At 32.0% G+C, this 22816-nt stretch overlaps 2 long non-coding RNA genes and 1 pseudogene across 3 annotated transcripts; 1 reads left to right on the top strand and 2 right to left on the bottom strand.

Annotated features, from left to right (window-relative positions):
• Positions 1-3172: 3172 nt before the first annotated feature.
• On the bottom strand, positions 3173-5213 carry LOC148923222 (protein FAR1-RELATED SEQUENCE 5-like; annotated as a pseudogene).
• Positions 5214-12846: 7633 nt separating this feature from the next.
• On the bottom strand, positions 12847-15179 carry LOC125200210 (uncharacterized). 2 transcript variants are annotated; one of them, XR_016132276.1, is made up of 4 exons: positions 14973-15179; positions 14488-14585; positions 13288-13378; positions 12847-13191 (listed from the first exon to the last, which is right to left on the bottom strand). It is a non-coding gene; the product is annotated as an uncharacterized LOC125200210 (long non-coding RNA). The 2 variants fall into 2 exon arrangements; XR_016132277.1 differs by having other exon boundaries at positions 14488-14551; positions 14973-15176.
• A 3100-nt stretch (positions 15180-18279) lies between these two features.
• LOC148923221 (uncharacterized) lies at positions 18280-21278 on the top strand. The gene is made up of 3 exons (XR_016132560.1): positions 18280-18420; positions 19427-19523; positions 20985-21278. It is a non-coding gene; the product is annotated as an uncharacterized LOC148923221 (long non-coding RNA).
• The last annotated feature ends 1538 nt before the right edge of the window (positions 21279-22816 follow it).

Here is a 22816-nt window from a genome sequence, read left to right as displayed (position 1 = left end):
CCTCATCACCTATTTCTCCAGATCCTCGACCCTTGGATCTGGCTCAAGCTACAAGATCGAACATTTTCTTCTTTCATATCCTCACTTATCATACTAGTCTTGGAACACAATCTACGCAGACGATTTCTGTTGGTTTTGCAGTGGAAATCTATTTAGTTTGATTGAAAGATTTACATCTAAACATGTTTTTATCAGATTGTAAACTAGAAATATGTTTATATGCATATAATCACCAAGCAATTTGAATATATGCAATTAAATCAACGTACCGTAAGAATTCAAGAGTTGAATTTTATCACCGTCTTCAATTGATCTTAACCATGGATCTTTTGATCTGTTTCCTTTTAACTCGAATTCGACCTTTTTGTGGGCAAAGCTCGTCAAATCCTCAAAAGCTGGAGAAGAATTGAAGACAGAAATCTCTAGGGACATCAACCCTAATTCATGTTTTTTTTTCTACTCTCTCAAATGCAGAGATCGAAATTTTGTCGGCAGAATTATATTCTATCTTCTTTTCATCTCCCTTTTATATTAAGTTTTTATATTAAGTTAATTATTTTGGGCCTGTTGTGGAGGATTGGATTGGGCCACAGTACATGCTTTCACTAATTAAATTAAAAGTAATTTAATTCAAGCCAAAACTTAAAGACTAAACTAACTAAACTGATCAACACGCTTAAGCTTAACTAAAATCTACTTAATCAAATCATACTGAAACTTTCCTGAAATGGGTAAACAAAATAAAATGGAAGACTTTCAGTCTCCTGCAAAACGTATGATAAAGTAAAACTTTTGTCATAACTTCATCTTCTTCACATAATCAACATGGAAAATAGAGTAAAAGCATATCTGAATAATTATGAACAACGAAAAATCATAACTTGTAAACTCAAATCTACTCCTAAGATCTAAACTACGCCTACGTAATTAAAAAAACTAAGCCATAATCATGCAGAAATCACAAACAACTATCAGATCTAAACATCCTAAACAACTTATCCATAATTTCTTCACAATTAGATAGGACATAACTCGAAAACCCAGATTTAATCAAACCAAAACTTAACAAAACATTTGAGCGAAGATATGCATCATAAAGCTGAAATCAAAGGTAGATCAGAATTATCATGCATGGTAAACAGAACGTATCAACGAGAATCGAAACCATAACTTTAAATTTACTAAATCAAAAGCATCAAGAGTAGATGGCATATAGCATAAACTGCAAATAGACAAAGCAAAGAGAAATTGTTTCATCGCCTCTCCTTGAAGCGGAATAACCGAACTAAAGGATTAAGCTAACAAAAGCCAACACCAAACACCTTCTGAACTAAACTAAAACAAGAACCAAGCGTGTATGCAACGGAATTTAGGAGTGTGGAGTGTTGGGAGCTCTCATTTCAGCTCTGGAAGAGAGCTGAAAACTAATGAGTGTCATGGGTTCGAAGCTGTCTCCTTCCTCTATCTTCATTTATAGGAAGGCGTGAGGTCTTGATCCTTAGGGCATTTGTGCTCTGAAAAGTTTGCTTTACCTTTTGCCCTCGGGGATCTTTTTTTGTGTGACGCACCAGTCTTCTAGTTGGGTGCTCCTGTTGCATGCCATTTGATTCAATTTGATCCGTTTGCGCAGCAAATTTGACTCTTTCTCCTGATCCATTCGTCCGCCCAATTGATCAACTCATTTTCTGAAAATGGCAAACTTTCATACACACCTGGCTCAAAATTAGACGTTAGTTCACAGAATTTGGTGTAGTTTTATGACAGAACACATGCGTGAAACGAGCCTCATCACCCACCTTATACACCATTTGCTACCCCACCAATAGAATAATGACATGTATTTATTCTTTAAAATGAAAAATCTCCTACATCATTTGCTACCCCAACAATGTAATAATGTCATGTGTATATTCTTTAAAATAAGAAATCTCTTTCATCATTTACTAACCCATCAATATAATAATACCATGTGCATATATTTTAAGTAAATTAAAGATTAAAATATTAGTTGTTGGATTGTTGTATCCTAGTATTCTTGCCAAAGCTCATTGTTTCGTAGACTAGCTACAAACATAGAAAGTGAAGATACAGTTACCGTTGCATTGTGCCTTTGATGCTTCAATAATTCTCCATTTTTCTCTTTGTCTCTATAAGAAGAAACTTAAAAAAGATATGAGACCGCTTCTTGCCTTCGTAGATAGATAGATATATGAAACAATGAGGGTCCACAATGTTAAAGAGATATTAAATCAGCAATTTTCATCAGCATATAGTCGAGAGTGACTTTTTTTTCATCCAATTACAGAAACAAACCATACCTAGTTTTTCATTAATAAACTATTATGTGCTACAACTACACAAACTGTATACTAGCATGCATTACTTATTATTTTTATGCTCAGAAATTTCACATCAAACTTCATATAAGTTTCATCCGTGTTCACCACCAGCTCTACGCTTACTAAGACCGTATGACCTGTAGCTTAGACAAGGTCACAATGCAATACAAAACCTAACATTTTCTACTCTTGACAAAAGAGACCTCTTCAAAATTTATAATCTAAGAACTAATACATCTACTTTCTTGAATATTGATTAGGATGGGTAGAATCGAGAATGTCCTGTATGAAAAGCCCTAAAAAGTGACAACTAATCAAATGTAGATGAATAATTTTGGCAAAACCCACAAAGAAAAGTAGTATCAAGGCTGCTAGCAAGACTCGTTTTACACATCTACAATTCCATGACATGAAAACTACAACAACTACAGCAGTAGTATGAAAGTTTGAGCATTGTGATTTATGATAAGAAAATATTAAAATAAGTAGAAAAAAAAAAAGAGTTGTCATTATCTGTTGAAAAAACTAGTCAAAAAATCAAGCAAAAATATATAGTACTCCTAATAAACTTAGTTGTAGCTACCTACACAACCAAAAAATTAATTGAGAAAAAGAAAAGAAAACAAAGGATAAAATTGTGATAAGTGGAGATGACTATCTCTAGAGAACATAGTTCACATCATGAATCATGATGTACTTTGATCATCAAAAGCATGGTACGTTAAGTTCCAGTACTCATCATTAATGAGTGAAGTCCCTTTAGATTCCTGTGTAGAAGAAACATGTTTTAAACCACTCTTTGCTACTTTTGGTTTTCATTTTCTACTAATAGCCTATTCCAAAGCATTCTTGGGTCTCTTACTTGATTTCACGCCTTTAATTTGACTTTCATTGACATCACCATCAGTTGAAATGTCTCCAACCTTATTTGCCTCAGCTGTCACATTATTTGCCTCAACTGACACAATATTTGCCTTCCCTGCCATTCCATCAATGTCGTTTCCCAATTTTCAAGAGACAATCTATGGCATAAGTATAATTATCTTCACTTCCAGTTGTTTTTTCTGCTAACTGCAAGAAAGAGTTACATAACTCTTTATATCGTCGTTTCTTTCTTAGTTTTTCATCAACAATGACAACCCCTTCATCGCAACCTCTTGTCATCTCATTCTTAGCATATTTGGTCCACCGCTTTAAGATATATTCATCAGGTATTCGACTGATACTCATGCATGTTAAGATTCTTAAACTATGTGAGCATAAAATACCTGAGAATTCAAACTTCCTACAACTGCAAGAAATAGAACCTACAACAGAATCATATGAGACCGTATGTTCACTAGCTCGATGGCATGGTCTGAACTTATATATTCTTGAACTTCCAAGTTGATTCTCACTCTCGATCTTGCATATGCCTTTCTCAACTCCTCACTGAACAATGCAAACATCTTATGTGTATATACTGTAGCAGCATGCATTAAATTTTATAATGGAAATGTCATGACAGGAGAACTCTGAGCATTTTTGAAATCTTCTATTGATTCCTTCTCTCGGAAATCATCTATCAACTTTTGAAAATGATGGAACACCTCAACAATGTTGTTTTGTAATTTACATAATGCTTCCCAACAGCGTTCATGCACTCACTTTGTTGAGTTGTTATGATGTCTGCACAAAATGTGCTTCTTCCATAGACCAATGTCCATTTTTCCCTTAGAGAAAACATTCTTGCCAACCACTTATTATCACTCTGTCGTATTTCTCTAACATTTCTTCCCATGCATCAAGAGATTTTGATTCTTCTTCAAAGTCGTACACACAATGACTAAAATCGGCTGCAAATGTGTTCTTGAAGCTCGAAAAACACTAGAAAGATGAATGGCTGCATTCTGAAAAATATGCCAAACACATTAGCGATGGTAAGTTGATGACCACTTGGAAGCTAAAGCAGCACTCATTGTTTGATCTTGATCCGTTAAGATGGTTTTTGGTCTCTTTTTCATCATGGCATCTTCAAATGCACCAAAAATCCACTCAAAGGTTTCAATTGTTTCATCGTACAATAAAGCTGCACAAAAACAGTTGTTTGTTTATGATGATTTATGCCGACAAACAAGGGTTTCAATGGTCTACCATCTCGATTTTTCTGTATGTAGTATCGAAACAAACGACATCACCAAAATGACCAAAATCTTGTATCATTCTACCATCGGTCCAAAATATATTTGTAATCAGATCTTCCACATCCAACTGTATTGCATTGTAAAAGCGTGGATCTTCACTGGTCATCCTTTGTAAATATTGTGAAACACCCCCACTATCACCTTGTTTAATCTACAAAGTCTTCTTTGTTCTCAAATAATTCTTCAAATCAATATGAGTGAAACCAAGATGTTGAATTCCGCCAACTTCCTTTGCCATTATATCGATAATTTTCTTTGGAGGCAACCCACAACTTTGAGCCACATCAATTTGAGTTTGTTGAACATCTGACATTTGTCTAAAACATCTAAACATGTAAGATTTTTCCGGATCACACAATTCATGATTGTACTCTTCAACAAACTTCACAATTCGAAACTTTCCTCCATATCTACAATTAATTTTCATCATAACCTTACACCCACACCTTATTTCAGGACGCGGATTTTTTACTGTAACACCTCTATTATTTGTTGCTCTAAAACCTTCTCTCCAGCAACAGAAACTAATGTCAAGGATGTTACCTGTAACTAGATCTTTATGAGTAGTCTTTTTTCGTGTTCTGAAACCTGTTGCGTTAGCATATTTCATATAGACATCATATGCTTCAACTTCTGTTTCGAACTCCATTCCTATCTTAGGGATAATTCCTTCTGATATGGTCTCATCCATACCTACAAATGATGTGAGCAAGAATGATTCTTATATTTTTTTAAATATAGATATCAAACTGCAGCGGTAAAAATATCTCTTCTACCACTCATTTAATTTATTTTCAGTATATAATCTCTCTTAGGGCATCTGTTTTCAATATATAATCTTCTTTTGTGCATTTAAATAAATCTAAATATTATATGCATGGAACTAATCAAGATCATTTAATTAAAACTAATTCAAAAGCTTCATGTGTTCATAAAAAATTGAATAATAATATAATATCATGTGCATGGAACTAACAAAGATCATTTAATTAAAACGAATTCAAAACTTTCATACAAATTAGATAATATAATCATACATTGAAATAACTCCAACTCTAATTAACTTACCTATGTGCTTAACGTGATGTCCTTGGAAGTCCTTGGAAGTCCTTGGAGTTAGAGAATCAAATTGAAGCAATTTTGATGTTTAGATGAGCCGTAAAGTTTATCGGTAGCCACATCCTACTTTAAACCGGAATGATCACCTCTCCCACCTTATACACCATTTGCCACCCCACCAATAGAATAATGACATGTGTTTATTCTTTAAAATGAAAAATCTCCTACATCATTTGCTAGCCCACCAATATAATAGTACCATGTGTATATTCTTTAAAATCTAAAATTGAGGATTAAAGTTTCCATTAAATACTAATATATCTTCTACTATACCAATACAATATTTCCACGAATAGAGAATAGAAATAAAAATAGAATAAAATCAATACCTTAAATATTAAACCCTAAAGTCATTTATTTATCATTCACATCTAAAAATCAATCGCCTTAGGGTCGTTTGGTAGCTATGTTACGGTTAGATAAGGGGATTAATCCGGGTTTATTTGTGCGTTTGGTGGTTATGTTAGCAATGTGAATAGCCTGTACTTTGTATCCGGCCCGCACAAAGCTTACTGAAAAGCCTATGTTTCAATAATATATGTAACCACCCATTATGTTATGTTACATATACATTTTTTGCAAGTATACATTTTTGCTATGTTATATATAATGGGCCCACCATCATATTTTATGTTTGTGAGGGGTGGAGTAGGAGATGACGCAGGAAAAGCATTAGGTGATCCTCACTGGTCAAAAGAGCATCCGCAGCGGCTTTGAGCCGACGGTGTGGCACGCAGCTGTCCGCCGTTGCGCAACTGTCCACCCGTGCCGATGGCAAGGCGCTGCTCGATAATAAGAGCATGTCCGTGCCAATAAGCAGGCTGATGTGGCGGCACGCGATTGGCCAACGGCTTAGCCGTTGGCAATTTCCTTTTTTTTTTTTTTTTTAAATTCGATTTTAATTTGAAAAATTATTTTTAAATAAAAAAATATTTTCCCACTTCCCAATAAATTATACTCCCTCCGTCCGCGAATAGGAGTCCCGGTTGAGTTGGGTGCGGGTTTTAAGAAAAGTTTGAGTGTAATAATTAAAGTGTGTGATAGTGGAATGTGAGACCCATTTATATTATTATTATTTGCTTTATTCTTTGGAATAATGAACTCTTAATACATTAAGAGACAGAGAGTGAGAAATTGCAATCAAAGTTTTTTTTTAATTTAAAATTAATTGCAGCTTCTAAATTAAGGGAACAGTGGGATCATTTTTTATACTCCCAAGATAAAATGTCTAACCGGGATTCCTAATGGCGGACGGATGAAAATGGCCAACCGGGACTCTTATTCGCGGACGGAGGGAGTATCCATTTTCTACACACTTTTAATTTATTTATCAATTTTTTTCCCCAAAATGCACTTTTTCATCTATAAATACCCCCACTTTTCAACACAAAAAATTTCTCACCACACTACACAATTCTCATCTATTCTCTCATCTAAATTCTCTCATCAATTCTCAATCTTTCACTCTTACAAAAAAAATGTCCGGCTCCGGCGATCACCCCTCGACTCCTGCAGTTGGAACCATGAATGGTTCGGATCACAACCATTCCCTAGTCCGGAAACTCAATTCTCGGCCCCTCCTCAAACCTAAGGTTCTCAAGTTCCGGGTGGCTACCGGTCTTACCCGGTGGACGACCAAGATGCCCCCGATGGGCGATACGGGTGGGCACCGGAACCCGGCTTGGGAGGGAGCGACGGCTCTACTCCTACTCCTCCTACTCGTGGTACCCGCACCCCGTAAACTCCGGGGGAGATGGATCAGTTATTTAGAGCCTACTTGGCAGTCTCCGAAGATCCACACGTTGGCACGAATTAAAGCGGGGAAAGGTTTTGGTGGCGCGTCACTCATCGGTACAATGATAATCGGCCGGAGGGAACCATCTATCGCAATGATAGTATGGTGCGCAATTCCATCTTCAGAGCCAACGACGAAATCCAAAAGTTCTAGGGGTATTACCTCCAAGCAGAGCGGTCGGCCGGGAGCGGCAAGAGCGAGCTTGACATCATCACTGCCGCCTTGGCGACCTACCAATCCATGAATTACAAACCGTTCAAGTACCTCAGCCTCTTGGCAGGAGGTGCGCCATCATGAGAAGTATAGGGGTGGCATAGTAACATCCTCCTCCAGCTCCTCCAGCAAACGGTCGAAGTCGGTATCCCTATCCGACGCCAACTCCAATGAGGTGGCTAGCCAGCTTGTCGCAGCTAGCTTGGGTAGCCCCGATGCCTGCCCGAGCAGTTCCCAACACCGGCCGCAAGGAAGGAAGAAGGCGACGGCCACCGCCACCCGCCGTCGCGCTCCCGCCCCCGCTCCCACTCCCTTTGTGCGACACCAACCCCCCACTAACTCGTTGTGGACCCTCTTGGCTCAACTGGCCGATAGGTCTCGGATGACTCCCGATCAACTTGATTCACATGTTGCAATGATACAGGGTCTTCGAAGAACATTGGGGATAGAAGACTAGTCTTCCACGGGGGTATTTGTTACCCTTTAATTATGTAATTTTTAATTTGTAGGATTTTAATTATGTATTTTTTTATTTTCTAGGATTTTAATTATGTAATTTTTATTTTTTAGGATTTAATTATGCAATTTTTATATTTTAATGTATTTTTATATTGTAGAAATGTTTTTAGTAAATGAAGTATTTAAATTGAATAATAGAATGGTGGGATCCTTGAGCTTGTCCTTGCGGAAGAGCATGGATATGGTGTTGTGCTCTTACCTAAAAGCAGGGAGTAAAAAATGAATAAAAGTGGGTCTGGGCCCACATCTGTGCTCTTGCCAATGAGCACGGATGGGGATGCTCGAAAGTCTAAACCCCTCCGTCATTTTCTTTTTCACATTGTATCTGCGCAAGGGAGTTTTCTACAACCAATGGCAGAGAGAGTTCAAAACAAGGGAGGACGGTGGTACCCCTAAAATTTTTTTGTTACTACTATTATTTTATATATAATTTTATTAGGAATGTATTTTACAAAATTTCTAAAAGATAGCTATGAATATTGAAGGAAGATTTATCTAAGGAAATAAATCAAAATCTAAGGAAATAAATCAGAATATAAGCTTTGAGATAAATCCAAATTAAATTATTAAATCCTAATTAAAATCTATAAAAACCTTCATCCGTCAATTGCTAGACCAAGCCTCTAGTTCAGCAATCCTCCACCTTCCCATCCGGTGATCAGCAGCTGCAGGAGCAGTGTCGCGCTCGGCGCTCCATTAACCGTCAACTGCAGAACATTTGATCCAGCCATCTAGCCTCAGAGCCTCCAGGTTTGTTTCTTGATTTGATGAAATACTACCTCCGTCCCCTAAATTTTGACACACTTTGACCCGGCACGGGTTTTAAGAAATGTAATGGAAAGTGAGTTGAAAAGGTTGGTGAGATGTTGGTCCTACTTTTAAAGTATTAGTTTTGTAATAAAATGTGAGTAAGAATGAGTTAGTTGAATATGGGGTCCACTACCAAAAATGGTAAAATGTGAAGTGTGTCAAATTTTCAGGGACAGACTGAAATAGTAAACTGCCTAATATAAATATTTAATATTTTTCTCCAATTTCTATGAGTATTAAATAGCTTTATTGCCATGCTGCTACGTTGTTAAAACTTTAATTTAATGTTTGTTTAATGGCAATGATGAATTCCTCTATTTATCATTCTAGTTGTAGTTGTAGCCGTAGACTTGTAGTTGGGGAATATGAAAGCATGATTTTTAGAATTGGATGTTATGTATAGTGTAGAGAGAGTATTTTCTGGAATGACGTTTGTGAATAATAAGTTGTGAAATAGAATTGGTGATCAACCTTTGAATGATTGTTTGGTGACTTTCATTGAGAAATAAATGTTTCTACAAGTCTCTGATAATGATATAGCCCATCGCTTTGAGGAAATAAAGACTCGTAGAAAAATAAATTAGATGTTATGCATAGTTTTTGGTTTATTTTATTTTAAAATACATGAGTTCAAAATTGAATAATATTTCAAATATTATTTTACCGCTATTTTCTATTTTTTTTGGTGTTATGTAATTATTTATCATACGACTCGTACCCCGAATGACAAATCCTGGATCCGCCACTGTCTACAACTCAATCATTCTGCCTCCCCTCCATTTCTTCCGGCGACTGACTGCAGAGGCTCCAACGACTGACTGAAGAGACTCCGGCGACTGTGTTGGTTTTGCTAGCTTTTTTGTGGTTTTGAACAATGACTTCTGTCAAGGATGATTTAGTTTTGAGCAAATATATTATTCTACCTTCAGTTTGTTGTTAATAGTTGGGTTTTTAGTACATAAATTCAATGCAGAGACTGACTGCAGTCCATTTCCAGCTGAATACCGTGCATAAAGCACTTTAATGCAGCAAAATTAAGGTGATTTCTTGTAAATTCTGTTTAATAGACCAGATTTCGATGAATTAACTTACTGCCGCCTTCATATATGATAGTGCAATACATGTGTATTAATAGTTACCTAAAATGCAATTTAAACTACAATTATAGAAAAATGAACGAGTAATTAAATGATTCCGTTACAGCTCAGATCTTTGTATGATATGGATCTTTTAAATATGCATTAATTTAGGGAGTACTACATCAATTTTAGTTTCGCGACTTATTGCACCAAACACTTAAATAAGATATCTCACGATGTCTCACTATTAATCTACAAAACACCTAATGTATAAATTAACTAATTGAAACTATGACAACTATCATGAATTGTATCATGATTAGTCGAAACATGACATAGCTACCAAACGGCCTCTTAATTTATTAGGCATGTTTGTTTAACATAAAACTAAAGTTAATAAAAAAATTAAAAAATTCCTGGAAAAATGAATGATAGAATCATGATTTCTAAGTTTACAAAATCATAATAATTATTATTTCAATTATAGAGTGGTTATTTATTGGTATAATAATTGAATATTCCCTTCGTCCCAAAAGAATATGCACTCCTTCCATTTTAGTTCGTCCAACAAGAATATGCACTTTCTAATTTTGAAAAACTCTTACTCTTTAATTAGGTGGGAACCATACTCCACTTACAATACTTTATTTACTTTTTCTTTCTACCTCTCTCTTACTTTACCAATTTACATTAAAACTCGTGTCGAATCCAAAGTGCATATTCTTTGATGACGGAGGGAATATAATTTATAATTTTAAAATTGTACTACTTCATAATTTAAATAATTATATTATAATTACTTAATAATCACTCCTGGTTCCTTAAAAGTAGGGACACTTTTTTTTCGTTCCTCTCTTGCTCATTTTTATTTAGAGAAAGTTCTTTTAAACTTATTATTCATATATATCAATTTATTTACAACTACGGACCACCACTAGGATCTGTCATTAAACACTAATAAGTACATGTTTGGTAGGAATGTTAAGATAATTATAGTAAGATGGGCTTTAAATGCCTAATATGGGCTGCATTTTATCTACCAAACAGTCGAATAAGCTCATATAATACATAAAGCTTGGTCTTATCTAGGCTATCAAACTCATATAATATGAGTCTCACTATCCACTAACATTATTTTAACTACTCTTATCATCCTTTTTCTTACTTTATCAATTATGCATTAATTCCCGTGACATCTCAAATGTCTCTATTTTTATGGGACGAATGTACTTATTTAATATAATAATTATAATAAGATATAATTATAACTATAATTATAGTATGATTTAGTATTTTAAATTATATTACAAAATGAAATTAATTAAAAAAAAATTATAATAATAATAATAATAATAATAATCCATCGTCCCATTTAAGATGCTCGTCTTTCTTTTTTTAGTTTATCACAAGATGCCCACTTTCTATATATGAAATAAATTTGTATCCTCTCTCCTTATTAAAAATATTCAGCTATATTTTTCTCCCTATTTACTCAACCTTGCAACTCGTCTTAAAATCTCATGTCACTCAAGAATGTGGACATATTAAGTGGGAAGGATGAATGTGCACATATTATGTCAGTCAAGAATGTGGACATATTAAGTGGGAAGGATGAATGTGGACATATTAACTGGGAAGGATGAGTACTCCATTAAATACTTAAATATGTAAAATTTCTAAAATAGAAAAAATAAATATCTAGAAAAAGCTAGAAAATAGAAATCATTTATTTGCGGCAGCAGATTAAGCTACTCCCTTCGTCCCTGATAATTTGACCCAGTATTCCATTTCGAGCCGTCCCACATAATTTATCTCATTTCACTTTTACGATTTTTAATAGTGGACCTCATATTCCGCTAACTCATTCCTACCCACATTTTATTATAAAACTAATACTTTAAAAGTAGGACCCACATCCACCAACCTTTTCAACTCACTTTCCATTAGATTTCTTAAAATCCGTACCGGGTCAAACTGTTCCAAATTATCTGGGACGGAGGGAGTAGATATCATAATCCTAGAACATTATACTACTTTGTTTGTTTTAAAAATTCCTTGATTCAAAATTAAAACATACTCCCTCCGTCCCAGAGAAGTTGGCACACTTTCCTTTTTAGTTTGTCCCACAAAAGATGTCATATTTCCCTTTTTGGAAAAAGTTCTCTCTCACATGAATATAAAAATTATATTTTCTCTCTCCATTTAACACACAAAACAAAACCTCCTAAAATCCCGTGTCATTTTCAAAGTATGTCAACTTCTCTGGAACGGAGGAAGTACAATATATTTTAAATATTTAAAAATCAAGATTATTTTCTCATACAAAATCCTACCAAATGAACATGATCATAGCGCGAAGGAAGTAATCTATACTATCAATAAAAGCTCAGTTCATTTTGGGGGGAAATCAAAGGGATTTCCCCCCTAAATTCAAATTTGCGATTTGGGGGAAAATTTAGTAATGCCAACCGCCCACACACACTCCCATGTATTAACCAATAGTTTAATTGAAAGCACACACTTTTTGCATTAAATCCTATGGTCAAAACCATTTTACTGATTTTTAATCTAATTTTTTTACACTTTGAAATCGAGTCTTTTTCCCTAAAAAAAAAAGGTGGGTTTTCCCCCCCAAAAAAAGAGAGGGTTTTCCCCCCAAAGAAAAGGGCGATTTTCCCATCTTGATAATAGAAACTTATCTATAAATACCAGTTGTCATTGCAAACAATGCTCTTACTGAAGGTTCTTATTTCTCTCTCTACACTTTTATTATTGCTTTCATATCTCTCTAAATCTCCTTATTTTCTTTTAATCCAAATAACTCACTGTTTATATTAACAACTTATATTTTGCAGATAATTCAGGTATGTGAATCTCTCTACACTTTAATTATTGCTTTCATATCTCTCTAAATCTTCTTATTTTCTTTTAATCCAAATAACTCACTGTTTATGTTAACAATTTATATTTTGCAGATAATTCAGGGATGTAATACTTTACGCAGCATAGCTTTCCTTTTATTGTTTTTTAGTTTGTTATTTCCTTTTATTGATGTATTTATATATTATTGTACCTATTACACATACATAGCACAATACAGAATAGATGAAATCCTCTAGCATCTTCTTCTCACACTGCACAAAGAAAAAACAAGGGAAAATTCAAAATGAGAAGAAGGCAGCAACAATACAGGTACATTTTATTTGGTTGTATTAACAAAATATTAATACCTTTAAATACCTTCTGAGAGTTTTTTGTTCTTTCTAAACGCATATTATCCAAGTAGCAGGACGTTCCAACTGGTAAATTTAAAGGTATAGTCTGTATCAAAAAGAGCAGCTGCTCAAGGAGAATAACACGGTCAATTATTTCTGCAATATCAACTTCCGAATGCAAAAACCTGATGAATAAACATCAAAGAAAGACAGAAGGTGTAGACATATTTTAGGAAATGCAAATAAATAATAATAGATGAAGAATGGGAAGAAGGCAACATCATTACAGGTTAATTATTTTTACCGCAATACATTAATTTGTAAATTTTAAGATATATTTACTGTGCATTGCAGCTACTAACAAGAACTGCAAAACAAGAACAAACCCAGAAAGATAGAAGAAAAGATGAAGAAAGACAATGAAGATCCACAAAAGAAAAGGCATTAAACAAAAGAGAAGATGAAGAAGAGACGGATTTTCTGTGCATTGAAGCTACTAACAAGAACTGCAAAAGAAGAGCAAACTCAGAAAGATAGGAGAAGAGAAGATGAAGAAAGACAATGAAGATCCACAAAACAAAAGGCTTTAAACTAAAGAGTAGATGAAGAAGAGACGTATCTTATGTAAAAAAAGAATTTCGCGTTTAAAGACATCTCAATTTAATGATATTTTATCAATAAAGATTACCTTTCTCTGAAGAAATCTTATTATGACATGAACTCCATTACTATTCTAATTGTGTAGTTACAGAAATAAGATAAAAAAATCCATAAGTATTTCGGTGGGGGAATTAAGGAATGCTTTAATATTTTTACCCAGCAGTAAATAACAAAAACTCTAATAATAAAAACTGACTGTTGTGTCTAATCAATCACATCACTCAAGTCTAAAAGCAAAGACATCAATTAGAGAGAGAAATTGCAAATCTCACTACACTTACGTGGATAAATAGTAAAATTGGTATGCAATAGAAATCTAGATAAAAATTTATAAGAAAGTAAAAACAAAAAAATATGGACCACTTTAAAAATTAAGGGTTTCATCATACTGCGCTTAAAATCTTAAATACATCGTTTGGTTTATAAAAAATGAAACGTACTTTAGAAAAAGTTTCACCCGAAACATGGAGAGTAGACAAAGGTACATTCAAAGTAAAATTTTATTAGTCGAGAAAATAAAAGTTACGTTGCAGAAAATATAGATGACAAACATACCTCGTGTGAAATAAATTGGTGAATAGATATGGCCAAACTCACCACACAAACTCTGCTACCATATCTCCACAACAAACACAGAACACAATATATCAGTCCTACGCATACAACAAAAATAAATTTAGATAAAATGACATAATCGAATACTTTAGAATTCTCAAAAGTAATGATACATAAGCAGATCCGTGCGTTTCCCAAAAGAAGTTTTGAGTAATAATAGTTGGGAGAAAAACCATTAATTTGTTGGTACTTCAAAAATTTCATGAAATTAAATTACAAGGATTGATAATAAGCAATAAGTGATGTATAATCTATGAGTATGACAATATGAAATCAAAATAAAAAGACAATAAGGAAAATTGGTCATTTCATAAAGTAAATATTTTTCCATGCAAAAATTGCACAAGAGAAATGACTACAGCAACCATCACTGATTAGAGGATAAAACCCTCACAATAATCTTTCTAGAAAAGCAATATTTTTACCTTTCCGAGAAAGCAAATAACCAGTGGTGTATAGGCTCCTCCATCAAATGATTATGGTCCGATCATTGTTCTGGAAAATAAAGATTTTGTAGAGGATTGAGGAGGCAGAGGGTGATATTTTGGAAGAAAAAATAAAAGATTGAAAAATAAAAATTTTGTGGAGGATTGAGAGTAGTAGGCGCGTGATGTTTTGGAAGAGGATGTAAGAGGTGTACTTATATAGGTTGTTGGTTAGAAACCCTAATGAAATCAGAGGAAGTCGCCGCTCCTTTCATGAATGGGCTCTTTTACAAATTAAGGTTTATATTGGGAATGACAAAATTTTATGATTAATCAGAATTGAAAATCGAAGGGGCAATTACAGCGAATTAAAGCACAAACGGCTCTTTAATTAGAATTAACTGCAGATTAGTAATATCATTGGAAGAAGACACATGGTCACAAGTAGTCCCAAGCATAAAAGATGAGGCTTATTAATATTTCTAATATTTAATTCAAAATTTTAATTTGTTAGATTCACAAAAGGAATTTAGCTCTTTGCATTTATTAGTCCCTTTCCATTCTTCCGTTTTTTTTATTTTCATAGTGATATACTTTCTTCCAAAAAGTTAGAGTAATACTATTATTTAAATAGGAAGGCAAGAGTAGTAGTACTATTATTTAAATAGGAAGGCTATCTTTAAAATAGCTTTGACACACCAATATTAGGATACTTATTTAGCTGACTATTTTATTCGTAATACTTTCTATATATTTAAAAGGTTCATTGAAATTTTTAAACTTTTTTACTGGATTACATTTTCATTGTGTGATGAAACTATTTTATTTTTAATATTTTTCTAAACTAGAAAGGTCATATTTTAAAAGCTTACATTTTTTATTATGCTTTTCTTTCTTTAAAATTGAAAAAGATAAAGAAAATATTTATAACAATATACATTTAAAGTGATTATTTATAATTTTAATTTTTTCCATAAAAGAATTTTCCATAATAGTATAGTCTTTTAGAATTACATGAAGACAAAATAAAAGGTTAAATTTAATAACCTTATAAAAGAATTTTCCATAATAGAAGTACGATGTACTATTTTAGAATTATACGAAGGCAAAATAAAAGGTCAGATTTAATAACCTTTTTACACGTATTATATGACATTCCAAGGCTATTAGAATTACTATTCCAATTTTAAAAAGTAAAACTTTATTGAAATCTTAAACTTAAATCTTGGAAAAGGACATGAAAATAACTATATTTATTGAAATCACAAACTTAAATCTTGAAAAATGAATTTTGCTTAAAAGAAATTTTAAACTTGAAACACGTAGCATTAATTCATAGTTGTCGTATTGATACCATCATGGTAATATGATATGATATGACGTGTCCCACCAACATTATTTTGCCAAGTGGAAATACGAAAGGGCCCCACCTCTAACTGAAGCGTACATGATTGCCCCAATTATAATATATTTTATGAAATTTTTACACACCCATATATAATAGTACTCCCTCCGTCCCAGAGAAGTTGGCATACTTTGAAAATGGCACGGGATTTTAGGAGGTTTTGTTTTGTGTGTTAAATGGAGAGAGAAAATATAATTTTTATATTCATGTGAGAGAGAACTTTTTCTAAAAAGGGAAATGTGACATCTTTTGTGGGACAAACTAAAAAGGAAAGTGTGCCAACTTCTCTGGGACGGAGGGAGTATGTATTACCATATATTCACACACATATATGGAGTATATGGCAAGCTCCATAATTTTCTATATATTTGATTCGTCAATCATTTTCACATCAATTAAAAAAATCTTAATTTGCCATTGAGATTGAGATTTGATGGTAAACTCCTTTTATTGTTATGCTCCTCTTTTTTTCTTTGTTATGCTTTAGTAGTACATATTTACTCATTTTATACTTCACCACATAATTTTATAAAATCTAATGTATCAATTTAATCTTCTTTTATACAGGTAAATATGATATATATATATATATATATACACAGTTAATTCATTAAATATGTGTGTATATTTAAGTTATTTTCGTTGATTTTTTATATAATGTTCTTAAAAAAGAACAATAAATAATTTTATGTTTAATTGTTCCAAGATTTTGGAAATGACGAATAATCTCATGTTTAAATGTTCCAAGATTTTGGAAATGACGAATAATCTCATGTTTAAATGTTTAATTGTCCCAAGATTTGAAAATGACTAATTTGGTATAGACAAAAGTTGGAATTTAATTAAGATGTGACTACTTTTTATATTTTTGCATTTAAAAGTTAAAAATTGCAGCGAAATTTGTCGAAGACCTACTCAAATTCGTTACAGGTGATTGATTTAGTAAAACTTTAAGCACTGCATCACAATCATTTTGCTCTACAACACAAAAGCTGAATAGATTATCAAATTAGTCAAATTTACTTTAATAAAAATAATATAAAAAAACGAATATTGAAAAGATTATATATGTAGCAAATTACATGTAATATCTGACATTTCAAGGCTAGCTGTTGGAATCACTATTACTCCACAATCTAAAAATTGTTTTGATGGATTATTTTATATTTTCTCTTCTAACCTTTTTTTGACAGATTTTTATCGTATACATATTCTTAAATCTATACTTCTGAGTTCTGACGTAGTATTCTTAATAAAAGGTTTCCAAAATTACTCCAAAAAAGTTTCCACCAAAGATTACTACATATAAAATGTACCATCCCAAAAATGACCCTAGACCGAAAATAATTTTTACGGTACAAAAATCGTCAAAACTATGGTTTTGGACAGTTCTTTGTGGAAATAGTAATGAAATAAATTGAAATAAGTGTATAAAATTATCGCACGATTAAATTAGTCATAAATAATGCTATAAATGTTGTATAAGTTAAGATTTGAGTTGTAGAAAGAATTATTATGTGATCGAGAAAAGTCATTGATTAGAGATTTTTGATGGTTTCTTCGGGAATAATTAGAGATGTTCATCAAGTAATAATTATATGAAATCTAGAATCTAAAATAATTATAATGTAAGGTTTGAAACGATAATAAAATTATATGAAGGGATTTTAGAAATCAAAGTGATGTTTTTGATAAACTGAACGTTTAATCGATTAAATTATGGTTCGACTCTAATTTATTAATAAACTAGAATTTATTTGTTACAAGATGGTATATATATAAATCATAAATGTGGAATAATATGATATGAAAAAAAAATGATTTTGACTTAAGGAAATTAAATAAATAAAAGAACTAGATAAATATTAAACTTCTCTAGAAGTTTCATGACATCATTTAAAAGCCAACATTTCATCTTCTCTCTCATTGGAAGAGGGAGAACGATCCCCATGGAGAAGATGAAGCCGTGAGCTTCATGCTTGCTCCTATCCCTCGATTCTTCGTCGTTTAGTTAATCCGATCGCGAATTCTCCGATAATTCAAGTAAGGCCTCTTCACTTATACCATTTTTAATGTCTATAGTTGGATAAATGTTGAGTTAGAATTGAGGAAGAAATTGACATTTAAGGAGCTGCGTGTATGTTTAATTTTATGTTTGAATAAATGGTTAAAACGTTGTGTATAGATGTTGTTAAGCACGTTTCGATTGTTAATTTGGAAGCTGTTGAACTCTAACATGAAAATTGAAAATATACCTTAGGGTTTGTGGTTTTAGAAGTTAGATGTTCAAGCTAGATGAAGTGTATGGCTTATGAGAGGATTAAACCTGAATGGAAATATAATTCGATATAAAAGTGTGAGTCAGATTTAATCCTCTGTTTTTCAGCCCCATATTCCGAATTGTTTTGAATGTTTAGAACTGTGAAAAGTTTGGTTAATCAATTTTTAAAGTAACTATTATGAGTCTAGAGGTTCCATGAATTTATTTGTGAATTTCGGAGTTCATTTATTGTAAGTATAAATTGTTATAACAACACAGCTACAAACCGTCGAAATTCGGGTAAACTGCCTTATTTTCGTATGTTTTATTCGAATTATTCCGGGCACTTGAGCTAGAGGTAAAATCGAATAAATAATTTTTATATTAACTATATGGTGTCGAGGTGTTCTTGAAATTTTATGATGAATTAAAGAGTAAATACACTATTTATAAGAATTATTTAGAAAACGTTGACAGAAATTGTCCATTTTTGGTAGTATGTAGGAAAATGATGATATCTCTCGAACCATTATGAATTTTTGAATGAATCTTGTTGATTTGTAAACTAGACTTCCTGGGGTATTTAAAATCAGTAGGTTATCATGCCTCTAAAGCTTTCCGAATGAATATATAAATTTTATGACGACTCAGTTCAGTGCAGTTGTTATATTAGAAAGTTAATGAAGAAGAGGGTATTAAGTTAATATAGCAAATTTATTTAATAATGAAAATATGATCTTGGGTAAATATGAGTTATTAATAGTTACGATTTTTATAATATGCATAAAGGCGAAGGAGCCTATAATGCTATTTGAACACAAAGGAGTGAACCTAGAAGGTAGAGAAGTATCAAGGTGAAATAGGCTTATGTTCATAAGCCTACGAGGTAGGATATCCTTACTATGAACTTTAATTCTCTGGTTTGAACTATGTGAACTAAATGTATGATAATGCATGTTAATATGTGAAAATAATGGAATTTATAAGAATTTATATGATGTTTATAAATCTGATATGAATGTTCCATTAAGAAATAATATAAATATGATTATATGATGATGATATAAATAATATGTTGTGAAAGGTGATCATAGGTGTGGTGGTATGTATAAATCACAATTTTGATTTTACATGTATTATGTAATTGATTGTTATATGTTGAATTGTGGTGAATATTTGGATTAATATGGTGGGAATCTAATATGGATAGGTTTGACATATGGTATTGGAATATTTGAATCATTGGATTAAAGAGGATTTGTAACGGTTTTGCCCTGGATCTGAAATCATAGTGAACATGTTGGAACCTTCGGGTCAAATCATAGTGGGACCTACGGGTCAAATCATATTGGCATATTGGAAATTACGGGCAGATACCAGGCTTGATCCGTCACAGAATAATAAAAAGGAAAAGAAAAGCATATGCATAAGGATATGAAATTGTTCATGATATATGTTGTATATTATTTATGATTATATGTGTTTTGATATATGAGTATCTTGGTGATCGTTATATGTACTTGAAATGTGATAACGTTGGTGATTTGTCTACGTGTTTTGGGGATAAGAATGTGATATAAGTTATAAATGACTGAATAACTTTGGATATGAAAATAGGACGTAAGACAGATTATGGGAAGTTATATGCTTATAAAATAAGAATGAGTACGGATACATAATAATTAGCAAATAGAATAAATTTAGAGATTATATGGAAATATGTATTTTGTAAGGAAGCATATAAAGAATTATGGTGCGATGTGGTAGTAATGATATGAGATATCATTTGGAAGACATGAGGAAATGATAAGTGGTAATACAAGAAAAGATTGATGATATATGATGCCTCAAGAAATGACAATATGTGGAAGGTGATACAAGAAATTAATTTATTTTGATGAGTAAAACGAAATAAAGGTAGGGTACTGTAAAGACGTGATATGAAATGATAAAAGATAAAACATGCTACGAGGTTGAATGACGAGAAATGAAACAGAAATGACAACATACTGCTAAGATATAAAATGAAAAGAGATGAAATGCATGATGAAACAAATAAAAAAAGGGAAAAGTGATAATGACATAAAGTACAATGAGGAAAGGTAATGAAATGAAATATCTGATCATACAATGGTGGTTAAAAAGGGAAGTAAATATGTTGTGAAGTGCAGTAGAAGCTAAATACCAAAATTAACGAAAGTGGGAAGTGCTACGAACAAACGATTATAAGTAAAAGATAAACAATTTAGAAGTCTCAGTATAGTTTATATTAGAGAGTTGATTTTCATAATTTGGATATATCTACTGAGCTGTGGAAATCTCACCCCTCTCTTTTTCCCCGATGCAGGTTAGAGTTGATAGTATGTCAGTGTGGTTGCGCAGCTTTGCATCCTTGGCAAGTCACTGGTGGTCAACATGGTTAAGAGTCGTGGCATTGTGTATAATAGTTTAATTTTTGATCTTCCGCTAGGCAAGTGTTTTTAGATAAAATAGTTTGTAATTGTGGTTTAATCAAAAAAAAAAAAATCAGCACGGGTTGTCGATACTGAAATGTGACATCACTTATTCGGTGGGTTTATCTACCGGGTAAGGGGTGTTACATAAAAGATATTAATTGTTATACATATTAATTGTGATACTATGATATAGATTGTACTTTATTAGAGGACAATAACAATAATATTAATTGTTATATGTCATAACATTTTTATCGAAAATTAAATTAATTTATAAAATAATATAATTAATATAATATTATATTTTAATGTGATTAATCATTAGGAATTTGATTGATATAAATTCAAATTGATTTTTTATTCGAATGTAAAGATGAATTGAATATCAATTTCTTTAATATAACATTAGATAAACTCTTCGGTTATCATATTTAATTAAATCTAAATTGAGTATTTAATTTCATAATGTTTTGTCTAATTTTGTTGTGTTTTTCTCTTTATACATAATTAAAAGGTGAATAATGAAATGTTTTAACAACATAATCCCAAAATGAATAAACTTTAGAAAATAGTGCAAGTTTCAGCGACTTTAATTTTCTCATTACGTCTTAACAAAGTTAAAGTCAAACCCTCTATGCAGTGAACTTATAGCAAATGTGAAACAATATAAATGAAGTCAAATGTTACATAGCAATACGAAAAAAAAATACAACTTTGCTTTAAATAATATAAATCAATTTAAATTTTATATAAGAATACTAAAATTCGTCTTCCTAATAATATTATAATCATGTTAATTGTTTATTTTTGTGGAATAAAAATCAATCTTAGTACTACATAGTGATATCAAAAGTTAATGTTATTAACAATACTTAATTATATACTTATTCAACTAATAAAATATTTATTAGTGCATCGTGTTGGGCCTAGGATTGAAAATATGAACAATATTTCATTAGACGGATGGAGTGTATAACGAATCGATTCTAAAGTTCAGAGGTATCAATAATACAAGATTATGTACTTATTTGATTACTATAAATATCGTAAGCTGCGCATCGCGGCGGGGTTGAAGTGCAAATCCAACACTCCAAGGGTTTAGTAGTCCATGAGGTTAGGGTATAGTACCGACTCAATAAAATAGCGTTCACTAAGTGATCAAAGTTAATTTCATCTCCAATGGGTTTAGTAATCCATAGGGCTAGGTTGTAGTAGCGACTTAGTAACATAGTTTACAATTTAACAACATTATGTAATATATATTTTTTGCTATGCAAAATTGTATATGAAATATAAAATATTAACTATAAAGATTTAAAATATTAAATAGATGAGTTAAGAACATGTGACTTTTTTAGCGATGTTGTATCGTAATATTTCAAAAATTAAAATTTAATGAAATTCAAATCACTTTATTAGATATTGCAACATTTTATTATTATTATTTTGATTTGAGTGGATTTGGAGTGTTGGAATAGTGGATGGGATTAATTTAATTTTTTTTAGGAGATAGAAGGTTTTATCAATTATTTAGTTGATATTTATTTTATTTTGTACGATTTGTGATATTTATTTTGTATGATATGTGATATTATATTATTGCAATATTTTAAATATATTTTAATTCTTAAGTTAATGTTAATTTTTATTAAATATGAAATAAAATAAATTTTATTAAACAGAGAAGGGAAAGAAGATAGTAGTGTTGCAGAGAGAGAAAATT

Source organism: Salvia hispanica, chromosome 6, assembly GCF_029641045.1.
Source record: "Salvia hispanica isolate PSC_SH4W2 chromosome 6, Shi_PSC_v1, whole genome shotgun sequence".
NCBI classification, from domain to species: Eukaryota; Viridiplantae; Streptophyta; class Magnoliopsida; order Lamiales; family Lamiaceae; genus Salvia; species Salvia hispanica.
The sequence above is the reverse complement of the archived record's forward strand: the minus strand, read 5'-3'. Positions and strand labels throughout refer to the sequence as shown.